The 23,938-nt window shown below is 37.8% G+C and overlaps 1 long non-coding RNA gene across 2 annotated transcripts in view; it reads left to right on the forward strand.

The window, feature by feature from the left end:
- The first annotated feature begins 45 nt into the window (after positions 1-45).
- Positions 46-23,938, forward strand: part of LOC307006697 — a 46,197-nt gene continuing 22,304 nt past the window's right edge. Inside the window, exons 1-3 of one of the 2 annotated variants that reach the window (XR_013799503.1) lie at positions 46-94; positions 371-451; positions 546-662. This is a non-coding gene — a long non-coding RNA (uncharacterized lncRNA). Of the gene's footprint in view, positions 95-314; positions 452-545; positions 663-23,938 lie in introns of those variants that run through there. The other variant, XR_013799504.1, reaches the window with a different exon arrangement.

The following is a 23,938-nucleotide window of genomic DNA, read 5'->3' on the forward strand; positions in this document are numbered from 1 at the left end:
AAAAAATGGGAGTGCTGTACTTTAAAGCGATACCAAACAGGGGAACCGCGAGAATCGAGCAGAGAAAACAGCATTTTCCATGGACATATGAAAGGTATGGCCTACTCTTCTCAGAAAACGTACAGATAGATAACTTTAGATGTTCGCAGGGAGTTTGATTGACAGGAAATCTGACCAATCATAATCCGCCATTCGCCGAATCCACCATTTTTGTCCGACAAGCAGTCAGGAGAGTTAGATTAACGTTGGAGGATTTGAACTTGAAAAACGGATTTGAGTGACGTCTTTCCCTTTATATACTGTCTATGGTCTTTCCGCACACTCCTTCTTATGTTCATTCATGTTAATTTATATGCTACAAATTAACTAGAAGGAAGAGATGATCGGTTCACGAGCAGCTTTAACTGAGGCTACAGCGGTCAGATAGGCTACATTAAAGAGCCACAAAACGGTATTTATTGTTTAAATTTCTTTCAAAAAAATGACCAAATAAAGGTGAGACTTTGTTTCATATTAAAAGTAACCTGCTCTGTCCTGTCTGTCAGCACATTGTCAGTGTCTTCTCCATAGATATACATAAAGGCTAGATGTCTTACGGTGGAGTCCCTAACGTCATCACCCGGTGGCCATCTTGTCACGGGCTCTGTGGTACCTGATGTAAGGTGAGTGATCTGCACAAACACAAATACTCTTATCTCGCTGAAATCCTGACGGATTTACAAACGGTTTGGTTTCTTACAAACGTTATGAACGTGGCTATAATTGTGGATGCTTGAACATGTTGAAATATATAATATTATAATTATTTACAAGTATGCAGTGTCATAAACTAAACTAGACTTCAATCCAAAATAGCGTCATAAAACAACGTCCGTACAAACCCGGCAGGCGTGAATAACTTAAGAAATCACTAAGATTAAACATGTCAAGTGTGGACGTCATATGCCTGTCCACCCTGCCTGCCATAGAGCGTGAAAGATACATCCACAAACTTAAAGGGCACCTATTATGGAATTTTGAAATTTACCTTTCATGTAGTGTGTAACATAGATCTAAGTGAACAAAAACATCCTGCAAAGTTTGAAATATGAAAGTGCACCGTATATAAAGTTATTGTCTTTCAAAAGTAAGAGTCGACTCGGAGTCATTTTTATGAATCGTTAGAAGACCGAAGCTTTTTCTCTGACTAGATGACGTCAACTTGTCAAGTTATTTGAATACGATACGCCCACTTATTGCGCTCCAAGGCCAGGGAAAATATCATGGCGACGAGACGCTGTGTTCTGAAGTGCGACTCAAAAGCCAACTTTTTTCATCTGCCCAAGGAGGAGCATTTGAAGACTAAGTGGCTACAATTCATATAACTATACCACAGAAGTATAGTCCAAGCCTTGTGCTTTGTTCGCGCCATTTTGAAGACGATTGCTTTTTAAATGCAATCAAACTTGGATTCGCGAGCCGGCTGATATTGAAGGAAGGTTCATTTCTAAGTGTATTTGCATCAGCTTCCTCCTCCGTATCACAACCTGTAAGTGTTATTAATAATTGTTGCTTTTATGTTTTATGTAGCATGCTTAATTATTATTTTGTCTGTTGTGTAAGCACCGTTTAGCTTCTAGGTCTTCAATGGCAATTGTATTGAGATATGTGAAGTGTTTGTCGTTGTTTTCGGAATTGTCTTAAAGAATAGAATAATACCTCGTAGTAACGTAACTGCATTTTTTTTTTTTTGTAAAAACGTTATGTTTATGCATCGGGCTAATGCAAACAAAGACTGATTGTGCTTTTACAATATGAACTCTGAGCTATGCTCGCTAACAACATTAAATTCTTTATCTTATTTTTAGTTTTTTACTACAAACTACAAAGCAGTGGACTATAATCATTATTATAACACGATTAAATTTATAAAAGCATCATTGTACTCCGTGTTAAACAATAAGTATTATCTCTGTAAACACTGCTGGGTCGTCTGACCAATCAACGCAGATTACCGTCGCGCAAAGGAGGGGTTTGGAAAAATGAGTCGTTGAACGAATCATTTGGGAGTCGGTGAGCAAATCAGGTAAAAATAAATGCAAATTATACGAAAACAAATGTTTTTTTGGCATAGCATGCACGTAAAACTGTTGTTGGGGACTCCCTAAACAACATTAGGAACATTTTAAATGTCATAATAGGTGCCCTTTAATTTGGTCAATTTAAAAACATGTCCCTTCATTCTCCCAGCGTCACAACCACAACCCCACCCAGTGGCCAGAGGTGTCTTACCCGGACATTTAGCCTACTCGTAGTCGTACCTCATCGAGTCACCATGGTAAGCCAGTGAATGATTTTACTTAGTTTTGAAAGTAAACATGTTTAAATGTATGTTTTATAATATACATTATAATATATATATGGGGTTTTTACACCAATTTGACGCTGGGAGAATGAAGGACATATTTTTATTGACCAAATTAAGTTTGTGGATGTATATTTCACGCTTTATGGCAGGAAGGGTGGACATGTAATTAATTGCTTGACATGTTTAAACTTAGTGATTTCTTAAGTTATTCACGACTTTCGGCTGTGTACGAAGGTTGTTTTGTGACGCTATTTTGTATTGAAGTCTATGGGAAGTTCAGTTTATTTTCCCCTAAAAAGGGGTGTTGACGAAATTGACAGTTAAAGGCCATGTTGCAGGTTAACCACCACTGTCGATTAATGGGTACATAAATCACTCAAGATATGTATATCATTTTAAAAATGTATCAAAAATGGTCTTAAATACCAGTTTTTTACGTTTTTGGTATTAACGTTTTTTTTCACGCAATTCGGTGATGACGTCACGTTGGGGAGACGTGGAGGAAAGGTAGCCTGATGGCCGTCAAAGCCGATGAAATGCATGGTCCGAGGAGAATGAGTGGAGAGTTGGTGAAGTGTCCTGGTGAGTTGCTATCATTTAGCAACGCAGCAATGAGATAACGACACATATTTTTTTTTACTGTCATTGAATAGCACCGAGTGAAAAATCAACGTTTTCTTTATAGTGGCGGTGATCATGACGTTAGTTCAGATAAGTAACGTTACCGGTAGCCTTTGTCATAGTACTGGTAAACTTTGTCTTTGTCATCTATAAATAGAAGGCATCGTGCTAGCTATATGGGTGTTTTTAAGCGTTTCTCTTCCTTGAACATTGAAAATGTTGTTGCAAGCGTAGCCGCCGCGTGTCTGTCGCGGTGTTTGGCAGGTGCTCGTGCGGGCGGTGGAAACTGCGCTGGAAAGCTTGTGCTGTTGGGCAGTGAGTGTGTTTGGGTCGCTGGTCGAGGAGCTCACCCCGCGACCAGATGTGACTGAATGCTGAATGCATGCTGCCTGAATCCGTTTGTGCTGAAGATAGCATACACACATCTCAGGCAGGATCATGGTCCCCTTCAAGCCAGCACGCACGAGTATTGTTTGTTTACTTTTTTCACAAAGTCTTATGAACCAACTTAAACAGTTATAGGTGACTATAGATGTGTTGTATAGACAATGATCATGTTCTATAATCTGCGCTATCTGAATACTCTCGTCTACTACTCGTCTCTTTAGTCACTCTCAACGCTCTCAATGCGGGCTTTGGTAAACTCTCTCCCCAAGGTGACGTCATGGAATGCATTGTGGCGGAAAGGGGAATCGTTGGCGCTGTAAGATAGTACCTACTTTTTCGTATTATATTCCGTTTTGTGATACCCAACAACATAAAATACAATGGATAACAGTTTAAATGTTCATTACCAACAAGCAAATTGCACAAATTCGTTGAAAAATTTAACCTACAACACGGCCTTTAAGTTCCCGGATGTGCCGGTAGTACGTATAGCAACAGTAACTAAAAGGGGCGGGTCTTTGCGAATGGTCAATTGCTATTTTTTGGAGCATTGGGATCGCTAGGCGAAGGCTTAAAGGCCTCCGGAAATCAAAATGTACGTTTAGCTTTTAGTATGAATATGTTAGCCTTAAGGTTATTAATAAGCTGGTGCGTTCCAAAACAATGAAAACATTTGCATATGAGATAACAAGCATTCAAAACTTAGTCTCTCACTTCAGCTAAAATGGATCACGGATTTGTATGACATCACTGCGGACTTCAGCTTCTCGGCACATCTTCTTCTGTCCAATCAAATGTTCTCTAGAATCTAAAGCATACTGTATTGGTTCAGAATGAAATGGCAAGAGTTTATTCACACACGCTTGGATTCGCTTCGATGGTGCTGTCAAGTAGCCTACTAATAATTGCAGTCTGTGAGGTGAACTAAACGCTATTAGCTATTTGAAAAGTGGGAGGAGCCATTCAATATGTCCCACCTTAGCTTCCTGTTTCAGTGGAAAATACGTCAAAGCATCATACAAAGCTGTGTGTTCCAAGGCACATCAGTGGGCTACTGGGGCTTTAATAAACTCATTTTTGTAAAAAAAAAAAAAAAAAAAAAAATCTATTTGACCAATATGGAAATGTCACTTTTTCCCCTGTAGCTCGTAATTAGCCGTGCACATTCTGACTCATTTTGCCAGCACAGGTAACATATTGTTTGTAAAAAAAATAATAAAGAAACGTTTACACAAAGAAAACTCAAATTTTGAATGCAAGTCAATTGCGAAAGATGCTTTTTGTGCCTTGAAGGTGCAGTTATAGTGTCTACCAGCAGGGGCTAATTGGGCCATGCTAACTGGCACAACCTAAATTTGTTTTTGATCCGTATCCAATGGGATCAGCTTGTTTCTTTTCAGTTAAAGTGTAGTCATACACAATTTCCTGCACAACAGTTATTTGCTTTGAAACAATATTGTGAAAAGCACCATACAGTGCGTTTTAATGTCGTCCTTGTTGTATATAGCAGTGCTGTCGATAACTAGTTTTTCCAGTTTCGTAGAAGGTGGTGGGCTGGCAGGCCTGCAGGAAGTATAATTGTAACCATTTAAAAGCAAGTACGGAGGGGAGTTACAGGAGAGGGTTGCTGTGACCTCTCTAGAAGCCAGTCCAATCGCTTTCTCATCATATCAGCATTTCAAAACACTGTTGCCTGCTCCGGCTGCTCTTTTCTTCAGCTCATGCTCCATCTCTGTTTACTTTTCTCTCCTTCGTTCTCTATCTCTCCTTCCCTTTTTCGCCTATGTGTGTGCACATACGTGTAGCCTTCTGTGAGAGGATGTGAGGAGAACTGAAAGGATATTATATTTTATTGTATCTGTCATTTTCCTTCTATCTACCATATGACTTCTTAATCCATCTGAATGCATAGAAGATAATGTTTTGGGCGAAATAACATAAGAGGGAAGATAGACTCCCAAGGACCAATATCTTTATTGCTTGGAGGATAAACGGATTATGTCAGCCGTTTTCTACCGCTGACAGCTTTTCTTATTAACCGATTTTATTTTTAATCTGCCGAGGAAGAAATGCGGTTTTATGTCACAATAAAACGCTGGTCACATCTAATGCTGCCCTCAAACAAACAGATTTCTCAAAGCCTTGCTGGAAAATTTGAAATAACTTTAAAGAGGGGTTTTTGGTGGAGAAAGCGGGCAGAAATTCTTTATCCACAAGCTTGTTCAACTGAGAAGTCAAAGATTTGTGAAGTCCTTAATATTGTAGCTTTTTTTAGTTAACAGTGTAATACAGTGTAACCATTTGTTCGTTTTGCTGATCGTGTGGCTCCAAAATATCTACATCATGGCCCAATGAATGTGTGGTTGGTGTGTTTTAGGTGGAATAAAATGTATAGAAGAACTAGTATCTAATCTATCATTATAGATGACTTATTTAATAACTTATCATCCTTCAACATGTGTTTGCTGTGCAGTAGATGGTTATGAGAGCACATTTGCTATGTCATATGAGATTATGTGCATGTGTATGCGCTCAGGAGATGCCAGGGATCATCTCAAATGAAACCATTTGGGCAGATTTATATGAAATGGTGTTGGATATATGCGCAGGGAGAGCTATCATTAACCCCAGGGCTTTCCCCTTCTGCTCTCCTCTCTCATTTCATGCTCCTGATCTGAGGGTGTGAATTAGCCATCACCTCCGGCAAGCCAACTCAGTTACTGGCTGGACAACATGAAAGAAATACACAGAGCTGCATAAAGAATCCTCTCAAAGCCTCCTCCCTTCCTCCACCTCCCTCTTCTCCCCCTCTCTCCTTGGTAACATAGAGGGGCAGACCTGTGTCAGGCCCACGTTTCCTACACGGGCTCACCTTGGCCTGGGCGAGCTGCAGCCGTGTTTGAGGATGGTGTGATTTACATGGCTCTTTTAGAGCCGAGGATTCAGCAGACACTATTGTCCTTCAGCACTCGGCAAGTGGCGAAAGAAACATGTACTTTGCGTCATCTCATATGTGATTCTGACACATAAATGCTGGCTATAACTGTGAGCGTCTAACACGAATGCATAAATCTTATGTTGCTTTTTACTTCAGACGGTCCACTGATACATCGCGTATGAAAAGGGTTCCTATGAGATTTCTGGCTTTCCTCATATTTAAAATGTAAATCCTCCAAGGTTGGTGCATGACAGCAATTCTTATTTTTTCGGTGAATACACTTCAATTTGGCACACTTATTGGGATAGGTCTGGATAGTCATCTGACCCATTTGGGGTTCTTCCTATCAAACCTTCTAATGCCACCATTAGCTTAAAATTAGACATTTTGTCTGCTTTCACTTCTCATTCTGGGGAGTCCCATTTTTATAATTTAAAAATATAATGTTAAATCTTACAAATCTGTTCCAATTTGACCAAATCTGTCAAATATGCTCATATGCATTTATTTAAGTCAATAATCTTTTCATTCTTTACATTGTCTTGAATAATGTAGTCCACCCATTTAGTCCAACTCTATTCAGTCGTCTTATGATTCATGTCATCTAATATTTCGACAATAAAAAAAAAAAATGTAGTCGCATATTACATCGCATTGTGTGTGTGTGTTTTAATTGACTTGGCATCGCAAGTTAATAGCTCATTGTACTAGCTTAGCATCGCATAGCATGCTAGCTGAATCTATATCTATAAACTGTATTATTTGAACTCTAAAGATGTTTTAGTTCGAAAGAATGTAGATACAAAAACAGCATTTAGTTTTATTCTTAAACAATTTCAACGGCTGATTCCACGAAATGTTTAGAAGAAAAATTCCCCACAGCTTGTAGCAGTGTTTTATTCTATTTAATTTTTGTTAATGGCTTTTTGTTGACTTTATTGTATTGGACACAGTAAATGGACAAAGGTGAATAGGATTAGTATGCCACAAACAGGATTCAAACTGCTACTTAGAGAATATATACAGCATATACAGCTTGTCAAAAACACTCTCAGTGAGTACAAGGTTACTCAATATATTAGTGGATAGTGTTATCGTTTTGTATGCTTTTGACAGGATCAAACACACACACACACACACACACACACACACACACACACACACACACACACACACACACACACACACACACACACACACACACACACACACACATCCTATGTGGAAAATAACTTTGTGTTGTGATTGAGATCATCTTCAGTGGGAGAGCAGACTGTGCAGTGATGGAGGGAGGTTAGGTCATGGACATGTACAGCTCTTCTAAAGTTATTATGGTCAGTAGAATACACACTATCCCCTCTATTGAGTCTTAAAGTCTTATTACAATATGGTACTCTCAGGGCAACTTTTTTTCCAACTTGAATGTAGATAAAAACATCTCTTTATGGTCAGTAGTTATGGACTTTTTATTTTGTTTTTACATAATTGAATTCAGGACCCTGAAATGCGTAACATTTGCCTTTGACTGAGGCATGGAAATAAGACTTCTCCCATATGTTTCTATTATGCATTATGTTATTGTAAATGTTTTATCATTATTCATGTGGCATGTTATAATATAGACACTTAAATGCCAAACTATTCATGTTGATACGCAGAGCATGTAGTGAGATGTCTTTGTCAGGATTATGGGGAGTGTATAGCTCTGGCTCTAAGTCTGTCATCCCTCTGTGTATCATAAGCCAACTTTCAGCTGTTTGCATCTAATTTGTGTTTTTAATTGCAGAAGTTTGATTAAACCCAGCCCCAAGTGTTAAATGGCATTAGGCACAGCCATATGTTTTGGTGGCAAATATGCAGATATCCATTTTCATTTTCTTTTTTCTCGTTCGAGGCAGTCGTTGCTTCCTTCTTTCGTGTGAAGTGGCTACGATTGCATCTGCCCTAACCTAACTTAATGTTTCCTGAGTTTTCTCTCTCTCTCTCTCTCTCTCTCTCTCTGTGTGACCTTTAATCTAAGACGTACAGAGCGCTCCCAACTATCATGGTTGTCAGTTTGGAAATTGTAATCTCCTCTGAAAAGTCTTTGCGAGTGGAGCTGGATTACTCCGAGATAATTAATCATATTCAGTCGCATGAAAACAAATTTTGTTTACATGTTTAGGATTACCCGCAATGAGGGGAAATGAGTAAAATTCTGCAAGGAGCTCTGTAAGCAAGGTAAAGCGTTTAGCCGCGAAGGATGATCGCACAGGCAGAAATGTTGAAGGAAAATACATTTCTAAATGGCTCATTGAAGCCGGTTCGAAACGCACTTTCTTCCAAAAACCTGGGCAGTGAACCAGGTGAGGCGCCTTTGACTAAAATGACAAATATGAAGAATCTTTTTTATGCTTTTCACATTCATGCTGGACTTCTCCATGGGCCCTCTTTTAATTTCGCAATCCAGATCTGGTTCTGTTTTTTTTTCTCATTGAAAAGAACACATTCTTCTGAAAAAAGAAAAGGGGAAAATCAGTTCCTTTTTCAATTACCCCCATCTACTTCACCTTCTCCCTCCTCCCCAGATCTGCCTCCCTCGGAGAAAGAAAGCACCCGGAGGGGGGGTCGCTTTTCACTGGCATTGCGGCCCCTCTCCCTCTCTAATTCATCCAGGCCTCCACTTTTATGCATGAAACACAGAAGTAGATTGAAAGCATTCAGTGGCCATTCAGACGCTGAAGAAAAGAGATCCTCTGAGCTTTATTAGATATGAAGATCTACAATAAAAATCAATTTCTGGCCTCTTTATGCAGTTTAAATGACAAAGCTTTCCCCCATTCAGTCGGCATTGTGTGGCAGAAAGTAATTCTGCAGCAGTGGGCGAGACAAGAGCCCTGTATACTTTCTGACCCGATTGCAGATTCTAATATGATACAGACCTACTGAGATAATGGCAGGCACTTAATATCATCTGTGGAGAGGAAGAAAAAGTTATCTGATATCTTTTGGGGGGTTAAACACTTTCATGGTCAGAATATTAAGTAGACGAAGACGGACAAGGATTTCTCTGAACGTGGTCCACCTGTATCTCAGAAAACGGCTGAAAATGGAAATCCGCTGTAGAGTCAGAAGTCGTGACGGAGTATGTGGGTTGCTATCTGTGCATTTCTCGGAGTCTATGGCGCTACAATCAAGTGTTGAGAAGAAATATCTTATGGTTGCATGTCTCTGGTTATTTATTAGTTTGATGACATGAATATGACACACAAAGTTTGGTTTTCCATCATCTAAAATAGTCTGTAAGCATTGGAATCCATCAAATTAGCCAAATAATTCTCACTAGAGAAATAATTTAACACTTTTTGCACAATTCGGGTTTAGGGGTGGCAAGTCACATGTTAGGCTAATATACCTTTTAGCTAGCCATTTGTAGTACCTTCTAATTGCACGATAGTGTCCTGCAAACTGGACTTTACTGGATATTTGCTGGCCATCTTAAATGAGTCTGCAAAACACTGTGACGAATATATCAGAGATGAAACTGACTTGAGTATTACACACAACTTACATACAATACAGTAATTGAGGGTCCAGCGTTTTAAATTAGTTCAAATAATTTTTCCAAAATGGTTGTTCATACAGTATAAAACGCATACGATGTGACCCTTACAATTATCATGGGTCACATGACAATTTAGAAACAAATATTTTAAAGAAACCAAATCATATTTATTTTCACATTACACATTGCAACATTGTTTTAAAACCAAATTTTGGGGTTTTGTGTACACTATCAAAAATCTTCTGAAGAAATGGCAGAAATGTTTTAGCACACTTAATAAGTTAAGGCCATACACACCAAGGACGATGACTAAAATAACTATAGCCTACAGTATATATGCATAATACATTTATCATTCTTGAGCTAAATAATACAAAAATAATTTTTTTTAATTATTATTCAGCCTAAGATTGATAAAAACATTGACAGCCAATAATACTTCTTCTTCTTTACGTCCAAGTAAAACACACGCTTAGAATAAATAATGATGTAGACGCTATTGTTATCATAGTTATTGTTATATTTTATAATTCTTGGTGTGAAAAGACCTTTAGTTAAAGTAATTGGAACTAATAAGCAAATTCTCTTTTTTTGCCACTCAAGTTTTAATATTCACTATAGCACTTAAAAATACTCAAAAATGTGTGCTAAAGTAATTTTAAGTAAATCTTACTAGTAATTTTTTCAGTGTATGACAAATTGAATATAATTAAATTTATAAAAAATATATTAAATATATTATTAAATAAATTTTAGGGTTTGTGCATAAGGATGCATATTAATGTATACTGTACGTGTACATACACACATACACAGTTTGCTTTTACTAAACCTGCTTGTTGATATACTTTTGCATAATCTCAAAATACAGATTGCCATTTGTGAATAGACAGCCTAACTCAAGTGGGCAGCGCACCTCGTGACAACCACAAACTCACGGCCGCACAGGTTGTAAGCTCTGCCTGACATTTGCTTTTGACGGAGACCATGTGGTTGGAAGAAGAAGAAAAAAAAACTCCCTCCCTGAACAAGCCTAGCAGTGCTTATCTGTTTTAAGAGCCCAGCTGTGCTAATAGCATAATTCAATAGAGGAGGAGCAGTCTGCTTCACAGTGCCACAAAGGTAATCTGATTGAGTTTAACAGGAAATTAAAGGCAAGACTGGGCTCATGTTAGTTTTAGCCACATCCAGAATAGGGTTTCAGCAGCCGGATAGATAAGCACTTAAGACATGCTGTAAAAGTATACGATGCCTTTTCTCTCATGATATAGTGCAATAAAAGTAGCAGAGTGCTAAACATTTTCCTTGCCGATAGGCCCAAAAGTCGGGCCTGAACCCGTTATTCAATGTTGCTATGACGTGTCCTTTCACACTTAGCAGGAACTACAAGTTAATTGTTGCTCTACAGCAACAGATTAACTCAAACGTTCGCCACAGTATTTTTCTGAGCATCAAGATAAACGATCGGAGGTGTTCTAATGAAAAAGGACTCTGGCGGCCCGTGTGTCCGTCTGCGACGCAGACATGCCGATGAATTGCCATTGCGAATCCCATCTCCAAGGGCAGAGGAATAAATATCAGTTCCAGACTTCTTTCCTCCACGCCACCGTAACCACTACAGTCAAGCGATTGTTTTATTTTAAAGTCCCGACTGCAAGACAAGCTCTTATTTTAAATTAAACTTTCAAGGTCTCTGAGTCATTTATTTTTGTCAAAAGAGAGCCCAGAATGAAATTCCGGGTAACAATAATAAATCCTCGGCGGACATAAATAAGTGACAATAACTTCTCTCAGCGTCCTACCGCAACGCTCGCTGTTTGTTTGTTCGTGCAGCGGCATGAGGAAAATCCAAGACCTTTTCAAAGACTTAAGACGTGGAACAAATTCAGCTTGAAAGGGTTTGTGTCTTAGCTCCTTTGTCTTGGAATCTGCCGTCCTCAGGTAGGTGTGACTTAGAGACATGTCCTCAGGGAAATGGCTTCTCTTCTGGCAGCTGCTGACCACTGAGCTGTGACCGCTGGGTTTTGATTGAAAGATAAATAAACCAAGGTGTCCCGGTGGCTTGAGCTATACAGTGAAGAACTGTGGAATACTGGCTTTGCCAAAGACGTCTTGCAATGCCCTAGAGAACACAGCACTGCATTCACTGAAAACAAAGATGCTATTAGCTAGCTTAGGCACTATCTTCTCTCCACACTACACCTCCCATGACACCGCACACTCCAGTCAGGCCTGCATTTTTACGCTTTTAAATATTTATTTATTTTTGTTGCGTTCCCTTTTTTCTGCTTTTTCTAAGAAAAACACATCCTTAAAGGGATTATGTTGTTCTGTAGAAGTTAAATAATTATCAATGCTTATTCCCTTCTGATTAGCCGTGCACTCTCTTTTGCTCGAACGTAAACCGTATTATTAAACTGCATTTTTGGAAATAGAAAGGCTTGTTGGATTTCATCCAGCAGATAATGCTTTTCAAACAGGATAATATAATTGGTGACTGTTCGTCTCAGGGTTCTTTTACCTAAATGAGTTAAAGGGATAGTTCACACAAAAGGGTTTATTCGTCATCATGTCTTTCCAAAACCTTATGTTTCGTAGATCAAAAGTAATGAATGAGGACTGGGGCTGTCAAGCTCCAAAATGTCAAAGAGGAACCATTAAAGTATTATAAAAGTAGTTCATATGACTTGTGCGCCATATTTTAAGTATTCTGAAGCTTTGCAACAGCTTTGTGTGAGGAACAAAATGAAAAATCTGTAGAAAAACAGATGTCCTGGCAGAAAACAACCAGTATATTTTCTGTTAAGTTTACTGACATTTTTTTCGATGTCAATGTTCTTCAAGTTTACTTCATATTGACATGGTACATTGTGCTGTATTTTTACAGACTTACCTTAGAATGTAATTTGTTATTTACTGATATACTTGACATCCACCCTGTGTGTTCATGAAAGAGCAATGTCTGATTTCAGTGATTTGTGATTGAATCATTCTTTTGATTCGAATCAGATGTATTGGGCAGCTTACTGACTCATTGATTCAGTTGCAACAGTTAACAGCTTACTTGAAGATTGATGAAAAATGACTTAAATTTCAGTCTGTTAAACACTAAAAGCTATTTTATGGCTTTAGAAAACTTGGAATATTGCTTATGAGTCATATGGACTACTTTTATATATATTTTTTATGACACTTCTATGATGCTTTTGTGACATTTTTGAAGCTTTTCAGTCTTCATCAACCATGATTGCATGAAAAACTGTCTTTTTGTGAGTTTAAGGGAAAGTCAAATGGGTTTGGAATGACATGAGGGTGAGTAAATTATGACAAAATGTTCATTTTTGGGTGAACTAATCCTTTTTATCGTTGTAGGCACAGAAAGAATGAAATCAAATGGCAAAATGCAAGAAAAACATGCATAAAACAAAGTGATGACTGACAATAAGGGTATTATCATGATGAACAAAATACAGTTACTGTCATATTTGGCTTCAGTAATCACACACAATTGTCAAAATAAAGCAAATCCCACCCTTAGTGCGTTGGACAAAGCTGACAGTATTGCTCTGAGGTGCCATATTCTCTTCCTTTCAGTCCTGTGAACAAAAAAGTGGGTAGCACAGCAAATGCATTTTAAGGATTGCCAAAGCATGATCGACACTTGCATAGTCTACATGCATCTTGACACCAATCATTTACATAAACATTGTGCTGCACACAACATTATTTTGCATCCTAGTTTAAGTATGCCTATTTATTGAATTATGCAAATGGATTCTAAAATATTCATCTTTTGTCTCTCGTCACACATGACAAATGACAAGGAACAACAATGATCGTCAAAATGCAAACATCTGAGTCATTTATGAAACATGATAATGAGTGAATCCAGAGGGGAAAACATTTTCCAAAGGGATGTGACAATGGAAACCACGAGAGATGTTCGCTGATTGTGTGCGGGCGACACGGGGACAGAGTTTTCCGAAATGTTACCCTGACATCATCATCAGTGTGGTGTTTTCACGTGTAATAAATACTGGCAAGATCACCGACAGTTTGTATCGGTCTAAAAAGTATCAGGACGCTGGAAAAATTGATGCTGAAAAAGTTACGTGACATGCTCAGATGATACGGCGATGAAATGTTTTTGATCGGGCTGTACATCTAATGCATTCATTCAGTAAGTAATATAAATCAAATTTAAAATTCAAAACAATTCTTCTGTCACAATGATGATGAGGCCCATAAATTACATTATTTATTTATTTTTACATCAAAATTGATTTGAACAATTAAATGTTATTAATTGTATTAATTAGTTGGCATGCAACTCATTTGATTACAATTCTGATTTGATCGACAACCCTAGTTTTTGTCCTTAACTCAGGTTTGTAGGATCGCACTGTAAACAGCTTTGGTTTCCCCTTCAGTGTGTGGACACAGAAGTTTGAATCTTTTCATTGCGCTCAAAGTTTGAGTGCGTACGCAGTGCCAGTTCTCTACGGTTACCACTTCGCTCCCTCGCCCCTCTCTTTTTCAAAAATAAATCAAAGGGGGTATTAGGCAGCAGGGTTATCCCCGCCACTTTGCTGGAGGCTGCTGCTAATCTGTGCGTTTTGGAGAAACGAGGTTAGTTAAGCATTTTAATGGCCCTAGTCCTGTGGTAATTAGGCCTGGCCTAGAGGGAGCTCTGCTTGAGCCACTTGGGCCCTGAAATCAAGCCAGGGAACTAATGCCCTCGCACACACACAATGATCCTGAACTAATTCCCTGAGTAAACATTTTCTTTCCCTTCTCCTCATGGTGGCTTTCTCTTTAAAGTCCTCAAAGGGCCAATTCCTCTTTCTCCCTTCTCTTCTCTCTATCTTCTTCTGCCATTCACCCCTCCCTTTGCTATAAATTTTTAGAGGACAATCTTTCTTTCTTTCTTTCTTTCTTTCTTTCTTTCTTTCTTTCTTTCTTTCTTTCTTTCTTTCTTTCTTTCTTTCTTTCTTTCTTTCTTTCTTTCTTTCTTTCTTTCTTCCTTGTATAACCATATTAAGAAGTTTTAGGGTTATTGTTACTCTGGGTTGTAAATTCATTCGAGGGCTTGAACATAAAGACCTTCTTCATTATGGACAAATGATGGAATGCATTTAAATGTTCGCTTCATCCAGTGTTGTAAAGTGTCTCTTTATAGTTTTACTGAGTAGTCGACAGAATATTTAAAAACGCATAACTTGTTTTGCTGAAAATGCATGTGATTTGTAGAAGTTGTTATGCTACCACCTGTAAAATGTGGTTAAACAGTAACACCTTACAATGAGGTTTAATTCTTAAATGAACCATCAATGAAACATATGTATATTCATTTATCGTTGTTAATGTTAATTTCTACATATTATACATTTGTACATGACATAATGTTTAAAAATTTGGGGTCAGTAAGATTGTGTCTGTAATGTTCACAAAGGATGCAATTATTTGACCAAAACGCATAAAAATATTAATATCGTAAAATATTATTACAAATTAAAAATTAAAATTCTGTTTTAATGTATATTAAAATACAATTATTTAAATAAAAGCTTTATTTTCTCCAGTCTTCAGTGTCACATGATCCTTCAGAAATCATTGTAATTTGCTGATTTGATGATCAAAAACATTTCTTATTATTATCAATGTTGAAAACAGTTGTGCTGCTTAATATTTTTTGTGAAAACAATTTTTTTTAATTCTTTGATGAACTTGAAGAGAGCAGCATTTACTGAAATTTGACCAAATTAATGTGTCCTTGCTGAATAAAACATTTCTTTCAAACTAACAAACAAACAAACAAACAAACAAACAAAAAATAAATAAACCCCAAACTTTTGAACCGTAGTGTTTATACATTTCAGGTTGAATTAACATTTATGTTTTATGAAAAAAGATTAATAAAAAGTGCACACTAGTATAGTATAGTACAGTTAATGTTAACCGTGATAAATGATTGCTGTAAAAATGGTTGGTTAGTTTTAATTCAGGATGTCTAATGTCTTCACTAAAATAAACCAACTGAACCTTCTTGTAAAATGTTAACTTAACTGGTAACAAAAAATACAATCGTATATAATATAAAATCATATAATTGACAGTACAAGATATACAACACTATATAAAACACTATAAAATGTTAAATATGATGTATAATAAATATGTTTTTTTCTGTAGACCTTGTGTGCCACTGTAACAAGCGTGCAGCCATTTTTCGAATTTTCTGAACTTCCGTTTTTGCGGTGGCTCTGCATATTTCTATGGCATCGCCGTCAAAGAGTAATTAGCCGGTGAAGTGGATTTCCTTATTGTAGAGTTATCAAGTTATCAGTTACAAGTTATCATGAGCATCTTAATGTTTGAAGCGGATGTCATAATAAATGTCAGCAGACTGGGAAGATTTTAAAACTAGTGGTTCTCTCATAAATCGGTAAGATCTTACCTTCATGCTGTGGAAATACAAACCGGAAGACAGAACACAACGAGCACAGCGCTGAAAAGGGGCGGAGCTACATAAGGTCTATAGCCATGTACGCTTTCAAACACTCTCTCTCTCTCTATCGCCTCTCTCCTTTCTCTGAACATCTAGAGGCCCTTGGGCCCGGGCTGCCATTGTGTTTTAACACAAAAGCAACACATCACATTTGAAGTGCTGCATATCGTCCTGGACTCATATTAGTCATACTCGGTTGATGAAAAAAGAAATGGCTTGCTTAATTAAACCAAAAAAAAGATAAACAGGCCTCAGTGTTAAACATTCAGGAAGCTTCTACGCTTTTCTCCATGCTCTGTTTCACTTGCTTGTTCAGTATGCTGCAGAAAGAAAATAGCTGTACACATGTCTGAATGTCAGATTAGACTGTAATAGACAGGGTCAGAGAGATCAAGGTATTAAACTCTGTTGTTCTACAAATATCAGTTTTGGAGTGTGAATGCTCAGGTAGTGCTGTGTTTTAGACAGGATCAGGGTGTCTGTGACAGTAGTGAAGTGACATGAGGACCCCGAGGTGTATGAGACACTGAAACGGGTTCAGCTTTTCCAGGAATAGGCCTTGTTTGGCTCACAGTCAGTGGCTTTGTCAGAGTCATCTTCATCTCTCCTCTCCGCCTGCTAAACGCTGCCCCGGGCCACTGTGTCAGGAGGTATTTTATCTCCTCTGTGCGCATAAATGACTGACGGCATATAAGTGCGTGCGTATGGGTCTCAGAGGACGATTCTTTTAGGGGACGTCGAATTTCTATGATTACCTTTACGGCCTCAGTACTTTCTGATTAATGCCACTTGCTCTGTGACTCGCTATATAAATAAAATCTGCAAATAATGTGCCTTTGAATGTATGATGTCTGTGTTATCGCATGGGCGCAGTACATCATTTAGCAATCCAGTTCATTATTTCTTTAATGTGTGTGCAAGTCTAATTTTTCACTACATTATAATTAGGAGATATTAATGGCTAAGAGTCAGTTTAGTTCACTTCCATCAATTTAGCTTAAGCTGTCAATGTAGCAGCAGTTGTCAGTGGTAGTTAAGTTGATTCACCAAAATTATTTTAAGTGGAAGAACAAAACAATCATGATGTTATAAATGTTTGTATATAAAAAGCCAAGTTCTGACTTAAATGCATATTCTGCGTTCAGTGCATGTTAAGCGCAAGCAACAGCTGTTGTAGTGTTGATTCCCACACAGCTCAAATAATATGTAATAATAAATGCAATTTAAATTTAATAATACATAAATAAAATAATAATACATTTAAACAAAACAATTAATGTTCTCTTATAAAATTATAACATTCAAAAATTGGCTCCATTTTTCTTACTCCATAAGTGCTTCACTGTAACCTCAAATTTTACTTAATATAATTATTATGGTAATCAATACTATGCCTCAAATTCTGTTGAACCGGCATTATTCCTTTAATAGAAAATGAAAACAAATGATAAAACTTTTCTAAAACATAAACAAATATTTTTCATGCTACAAAATATGACTAAAATATGAAGGCATATATTATTTTTATATATAAAGGCCAATTTATGCTTTAGTAATAAATCAAATGTATTTATGCATCACTTCATTTGATTATTTCTTTCTACCTTTAGCATAATAATACCAGGACTTTTTGTCTGATCTGTATCGGTTTGTCTTACCCCATAACTCCATAAAGAGGTCAAAGGTGTGTGAATAAGTTGGAAATGGAGAAACACATTTTGATATTTTAGAGAGAGCGTGTCATGTGCTATTCTTTTCTAATATCCGTTAACTTCCTCTGTCAATAGGCAATGTGAAATATCTGGTTTGTCTGTGTGAGAATGTGGGATTGCCACATTCTTGTAAGAGAGGGTCAGTGGTAGGACTGATGGTCGGCAGATATGTGTGTGTGTTTGTTTGTGTGTCTGTGGGGGTTGACTGAGGCTGGGAGGCTGAGGTGGAATTGATGGATAAGGTTAGCTGAGCTATCAGACAGAAACATCACAATCAAGCCGTCAGCTCAATGCCTCCCTCTCCCTGCTCTCTTCCTCTCTTTGATAAACACAGGAATAGGATTACAATTTGGACAGGTCCTGGGGCAACAGGGAAGGACTGCCCAACCTTTCAGCCCACACCGAACACGCATCACACAGTAAAACAGCTCAAAGTAACACCTTCTCAAACAGTTACACACAACAGGCTCGGTGTGTGTGTGGGTCAGGTTTTGCCAGCTTTGTGGGGATAATAGATACTAAAACTGTAATCACATATTGGGAAGACCATTGAATGCTCACCTTGAGGAATGTTGCTTACTGTACTAAAAATGTCAGTATAAAAATATGTATAAAAGGTAACACTTTATTTTATAGAATCCTTGTTACATGTAGTAATAACAGTAAATTATGCATAATTACATTCAACTATACCCTCAACCAAACCCTAATCCTACCCTAACCTTTATAGTTGCTTAATATTACTTAAATACATAATTACACTGTAACAATGACACCTTAAAATAAAGTGTAACCAAATTTAAAAATGCAGAAAGGTTCTTGTGCGGGTTATGTTTAGGATAGAGTATATACTAAGGGGATTGAAAATATAATTGACTCATCCCACAATCAAAAATGCATGTAGTTTTAAATTGTAATGATATTTCACAATATTAAAGTTTTACTGTATTTTCTATCAAACAAATCCAGTCTCGGTAAGCATAAGAGACTTCTTTCACAAATTAAAAAATCTTACCGACCACAAAGTTTCGTACAATAATGTATTTGTTCATTTGTATTTGGACTTACATGCAGTCTCATGAATGAATTCTTTATTAGTTGGTTCTTTTTAATAATTATTTAAAAAATGGTTAATTAACCATGAATAATTAGATGTAGCCTAATTAATTAACTCTGCATGCAAAAAAAAAAAAAGGAAAGAAAGAAATGGAAAGGACCATGGAAGTTGGGTCTCAGGTGAGAGATAATTGTTGTTGATGACTCACTTTGAGAGTTTCTTTCTGCCCTAAAGTAGGGATGATTAATAATTTAATGTCAACACAAAAGGTACTGTGTACATTCAGCACAAAAGCGGTCCCCTGACCAGCCTGAACAGGACGTTCTGTAAACTATTCCAAACCAGTGGAGGAAAACCAAATTATGTTTGGAGACCAACGGGATGCAGCAGGCCAATTAAGATGTATTAATTAAGGAGGAGGTGTGAGAATTAATTTCTCCAAGCTTGATGCTCTGCCATTTTTTTCACTCTTTTATCTCATTATCTACAATAAAGAGGAAACTCTCACTGTGACCTAGAGTGAGAGAAAGATTTCTTTATTCTCTCACTCTGTGAATCGGTATTCAAGTGAACGCTTGGGCGAACAGAAATTACCGATCTGCCTGCTCTCTTTGGCATCTGTACCTGCTCTATATTAGACGGATGGACGGATGGCAGTGTGACCTGCTTTCCTTTTTTCTCTCATTTACATGTGCATATATTCCCATTCTCTCTCTGCAATCGCCCCAGGAAACTTCTATTATCCCCGTGCTGTTTCACCGACCCTGATTCTTACTTGCCCTTTCTCTATTGCTTTTGGTTTTTTCTTCGCTCTCTTTTTCTTTGTGTCTCTTCTCTCTCTCTCTGTCACTCGAAAGGTTCAGTCAAATGGCAAAATTATGCTTTACCCTGAAGTTTATAGTCAGTGGTAATGAGACGATAGTTGGTTTTTATCACATTCCCAACTCCAAAAATGTCCACAAAATAACGAATAAACACCCCTTGCACACCTGGATAGTTGCAGGTAGGTGCACAGGACACAGTCTGAATATTGTGAACAACAGAATAAGTCTCACATACTGTACAAGCGTGCAAATATTGAAATAGCAATATTTTATTATTCTATAGTTCTCTCTTCACATTGTCTACAAAATAAAAGATTAAAAAAAAATAAGGTTGAACACAAAAAGTTCTTATAATTTAGGTGTCACTTTTGCTTTAGAGGAGTAGTTCAACCGAAAATGATTTTTTTGGTCATTTTCTCAACCTCATACTGTTGTAATCCTATGCATGATTGTTGTTATTCCTGTGGAACACAAATGGAGACTTTTGTAGAGTTTTCAGCCAGCTTTATTCCGATAAACGTTAATGGTTAAAGATTACCGAAAATGGATTAAAAAAATCCCCCAAAAAGTGGCCCATATAACGTGTGCTACATTAAAAGTCTTCAGAAGCCATTAGATAAAAAAAAAACATTAAAAAAAACATTTTTGCAACTGATCTATTTCTTTAGTTATCAGTGAAAAACAAGGAATACTAGTTTATATTTTTGGTCTGTTCCTCACACAAAACTATTAATTTGTGGTCCCAAAAGACTAGTGCACAAATCTTATATTGACTACCTTTCTGGAGCTGAAAAACTGTCATTTTATGGGAAAAGAGGGATAAAATGTATCCATTTGTGCTCTGCAGAAAGCTGTTTTGGACTTCTACAGTTTTGGAATGCCAAAAAAGGTAAATAAATAATTACAGCGGTTTGGTGTGCACTTTTATTTTAATTAAAATATAGCAAAATATAATGATTTGACAAAAGGACATGATTGTGACAGTTCAGAATAAAATGAAAGATTTTATATTGAATTAAATTATTTTGAATTAAATCTATATTGCCTAATTAAAGGGTTAACAGAAAACATAATTAAGAGTGGAGATCCTCTCTGTGTTTTCAATTAGGATTTAATTATCACTATATTCCTGGCATAGGTAATCACTGTCATGTTGTGTCTTTGTTTCTGAGGAATTAAAGACTTGCTTGGCAAAGGGAAGTTGGAGCTTGCTTTGTGTCTTTCTCTGTCCCTTTTTTTCCTACCATCTGCAAATGGGATCATTGCATTGCAAGGAGGAAAGTACAGACTAGAATACTGGGTGGTAAGAGCATCTATGCGAACACATGGTAACATTTGGGCCGTTTACCACTATCCTCAGAAAAGACTTGCTGAAACAAATATATGTTGTGTTCTTTTGTGAATTCAACGACTGCACTCCCTCTCCCCAGTCGTCATCCGGTAGCTGTCTTCTGTGTGTCGTCCAACGTGGGGCCAGCCAGGGTTCTTGCCGTGAGTCTGTGCGAGAAAAGAGGCATCGCCATCCCTTGCCAAAGTAGGCAAGCCAAGGAAATGCCTCCTACTGAAGGAGAGTCTGGCCCAATTGGACGACATCCCCCAGTATGTAATTCCCTGAGTGTGTTTGGCACTACCAGGGCTTGACTCAATCAGGTGTTTGAGGCCTGAAGGAGGCCCAGCTCATTATCATACCAGAGTACAGAAGGAATTCCTCCACAGGGGATGAGAAAGAACAGGCTTTCTTTGATATGGCCATTCCCACTTGGATGGTAGCACAGAAATAGATGGCATCAGATCAGTACAGTCATTCATCATGGCTACTCTACTAGCCCGATCCTCCTTCACCTCTGCCACCGGTGAGGGATTCTAAGACAGACATTAGAGTTCCCACTCATGCTACAACTTAGGTGAGAAAGATGAGACCCACAAGAGCAAATAGTCCACATGTATTCCTAAACGTTTGTTGCAATGTTTTTAGACAAGCTCACCATTAGTTTGAGCTATTTAGTTACAGTCCAGTTTTGAATGTGAGACTCTTTTCAGAAAATTGTGTCATCAAAACATGTAGGACAATCGTTTCAAAAGATTCAGACTTGAATTGAGAATACCTTTTAAATACCATTTCAATTGTTTAAATTCACTTCAACAACTTTCTTAAATGCAAGAAAGTATAATTAAAATGAAATTTGTCCATCATTTTTTGAATTCCTTTTGATTTATGGAGTGGATACATTTGTTTTAAATTAAATTTTGTGAATTCCTCAAGTGGTGTAGACAAATGAATTTCCAACTTTCAACTTAATAAAAATGGAACCGATTCTTATATTCTGAACCCTGCTAGCCATAGTTGGAACGTTAAAGGAGAACTCCGGTGCAAAATGAACCTTTGGTCTAATTACACATTGTTACCTAGTCAACCGTTATCTGAGATTTGTTTTCATGATTATCGAATGTAAATAGTTTTATCTCTAAAAACAGTTTAGCCTATAACGCTAGTATATGGGGCATTGAGTAATGACAAATAAAAATCGCTTGTTAATACCACTAACAAAGCTCAAAATAGCCCCACACTAACACGGTAGCATAATGAGGGTCCCTACCTTCAAACCGAAGCATTGAGAACTGTGTAAGTGTCCAGGCAGTTTAATAAGAAGATATTTTATACATACAGTCAACTTCACGTATACACGTATACAACTTCACGTATACAAGAACCGCCGATCCAAATGCGCTGAACTGTGTAGAATCTCATATGGTCCAGCGCATTTGGATCGGCGGTTCGTAGATCGACTGATAGAGTCTGTTTTTCAAAGATGGATTCTGCTTGTATACGTGAAGTTGACTGTATGTATAAAATATCTTCTTATTAAACTGTCTGGACACTTACACAGTTCTCAATGCTTCGGTTTGAAGGTAGGGACCCTCATTATGCTACCGTGTTAGTGTGGGGCTATTTTGAGCCTTGTTAGTGGTATTAACAAGCGATTTTTATTTGTCATTACTCAATGCCCCATATACTAGCGTTATACTAGCGTTATAGGCTAAACTGATTTTAGAGATAAAACTATTTACATTCGATAATCATGAAAACAAATCTCAGATAACGGTTGACTAGGTAACAATGTGTAATTAGACCAAAGGTTCATTTTGCACCGGAGTTCTCCTTTAATACAGGAGCATTTTTCTCTACCACATTGTAACAGCGTTATCTCTGTGGCGGGAGGAAGCGTGCATCCTCTGTTCTTCACATCAGGATGTTCACAGACCACAGGTATACACAAGAGAGGACAAACACTCCAATCGCCCTCCAACCACAACTTCTCTCTGGCCTTATCTGGAAGCAGGGCCTCACTCCCCTCTCCAACAGAGAGACAGACAGAGCTCTGCATTTAACAAGAGACCTTTGGCTTCTGCGTCCCCTGCAATTGCACTTGAATTGTTCTGGTCTTTCTGAGCAATGTGTACAAGGTCTGGCTGAGTTGTGCATTGACATTTCCACGTGTGTTGTTTTAATGATTGGGGGCGAGGAGTGCTTACAGGGTCTCTTTTCAGGGAGCAGCTCCTGCTCTTCAGATAAGCTGTCATGGCATGCTTTAGGAAGCACCCTTACACAGAGGATAAGACAAGAGCAGGAGATATGTTAAGCAAGGGGAAGCTGGCCGGGGATGATCTATTGTTAGGTGAGCGTTGGGAGATTAACGCACGTGGCTGCAGGTGCTTTATCTGCCTTTGAAACTTGCCATCAGCTCACCTTTATCCAACAATGACAAATACAGAGTGGACAACTCTTCCTCTGCGAGCTCCGCTGTATTTATGCCAGGCTCTACATAATCACACACGTCAGCATCTCAAAAGTTCCCCCGATGGAAAGAAAAGAGGCTGAAAAGAGTCGAGAGATAGTCTACAACAGGTAAATGGACAGAGAGGGAGGAGAATGCCGATGGAGAGGACGGTTCAAGAAGAGTGTTAGAGAAAAGAAGAGACATGGGAATAAAAAAGATAA

The sequence above is a fragment of the Phoxinus phoxinus genome (assembly GCF_949152265.1).
Source record: "Phoxinus phoxinus genome assembly, chromosome: 11".
Lineage (NCBI taxonomy): Eukaryota > Metazoa > Chordata > Actinopteri > Cypriniformes > Leuciscidae > Phoxinus > Phoxinus phoxinus.